This window comes from Piliocolobus tephrosceles, unplaced genomic scaffold, assembly GCF_002776525.5.
Source record: "Piliocolobus tephrosceles isolate RC106 unplaced genomic scaffold, ASM277652v3 unscaffolded_42768, whole genome shotgun sequence".
NCBI classification, from domain to species: domain Eukaryota; kingdom Metazoa; phylum Chordata; class Mammalia; order Primates; family Cercopithecidae; genus Piliocolobus; species Piliocolobus tephrosceles.
In genome coordinates, this window is record NW_022327385.1 from 1 (window position 1) to 1864 (window position 1864).

The following is a 1864-nucleotide window of genomic DNA, read 5'->3' on the forward strand; positions in this document are numbered from 1 at the left end:
GGTAGTAACAGTAATATAGGTAGTAACAGTAATACAGGTAATGATGATAACTCTTTATATAATAAACCTTCTTTTATACCATATACTACAAATAATTTTAACAATAATAATATACCTGACTTGAACAATATATCAATAATGTCTGTAACTAATAGTAATATGATCAGTTCTAAAAAAAATAATGACATAAACGATACGTCTAATGTACATAACATAAATCAAATAAATGATAAAAAAAAAAATAGATAATTTTGGTAAAAATCCATTAATTATAAAAATGAATAAATATGTTAATAATGATAATAGTATTAATGACAATAATATTAATAATACTAATAACATGAGTACTAGTGCTAGTAATACAACAAATAACATGTGTTATAACAGTACTACTTCTACAGTGGAAACATATACTAATACTAAAAGGAATGTATATTTAAATACATTAACAAAAGAAATACAAAATCATAATAAGTATAACAAATTACATAAAAATATATATAATAGTGATAATCAAAAAAATAGTAACACATATAAAGCATTTAATGATAATAACTATTATAATAATAACAATAATTTATATTTAAATGAAAATAATGAGATTTTGTACAAAACAAACAATTATTTTTCCAACAACCTAGACATAAATAATAACAACATTAACAATAACAATATTTACAACAGTAATAATAACAATAGTAACAATAATAACAATAATAACAATAGTAACAATAATAACAATAATAACAATAGTAACAATAATAACAATAATAACAATAGTAACAATAATAACAATAACAATAGTAACAATAACAATAGTAATAACAATAATAACGATTCATCGGGACCATATATTAATTTAAATAAAACTTTAAATAACAATACATGGTCAGATATAGGTTATAATTATCAAAATTATTTAGATAGAGAAGATCTCAATACAGATCATAAAATTTATAACAGAAATTCTTTATTAGCAAGTAATCCTACAGATAAACAGAATAATAATGTGTACAGTAATAACAAACAAAGAACGCTTGATATAATACAAGGTGACAATAACAACAATAATAATGGAATTGAAAACGTTAGTCATATAAACAATTCTACTGATATTAACAGCACAAATCATTTATTTAATACTAATTATGTTGAACCTTTTAATACTATGAATATTATAAAAAACACCAGTACGAATTCTGTATCAAATACCAACAGTATGTTATATTATCAGGGCCAGATGATTAACCATAATAAAATTAATAACATGCATGCCTACTTTGATTCGGTACGTTCATTTATTTTATTGGCTCATTGACTGAGTGATTGGCTAACTAATTGGCTAACTAATTGGCTAACTAATTGGATAACTAATTAGCTAACTAATTGGCTGATTTATTGTTTATTTTTTGTGATAGCATTTATTTTTTGTGATAGCATTTATTTTTTGTTATAGCATTTATTTTTTGTGATCGTTAGTTATTAATACTCCTAATTATGTATGTATTTATTTTTTTTTTTTTTTTTTCGGTTTTCCATACCCCATTTCTTACTCATTTCAGGATTTAAACGATATGAGAGACATGGTGGAAGATACTGAGATAAATGCACCTAAACCCAAACAGTTTTACAACAGCAGTTCTCATTCTTTGGAGTTAGTAAACAAAAAAAGAATTAGAAAAAATAAACTTTCACAACAACCCACAAGTGTTTTTGACGGTAACGTTAAAGTTGTATAAATACATTTAACCTGTTTAAAAAATTGAAAAAAGCATACAAATCCCAAAAAAAAAAAAAAATAATAAACAAAATAAAATAAAACAAAACAAAACAAAACAAAACAAAACAAAACAAAACAAAACAA

The 1864-nt window shown here is 22.5% G+C and overlaps 1 long non-coding RNA gene across 1 annotated transcript; it reads left to right on the top strand.

The window, feature by feature from the left end:
• The first annotated feature begins 758 nt into the window (after positions 1–758).
• On the top strand, positions 759–1663 carry LOC113223863. The gene is made up of 2 exons (XR_003308906.1): positions 759–1288; positions 1563–1663. It is a non-coding gene; the product is annotated as an uncharacterized LOC113223863 (long non-coding RNA).
• Positions 1664–1864: the final 201 nt, after the last annotated feature.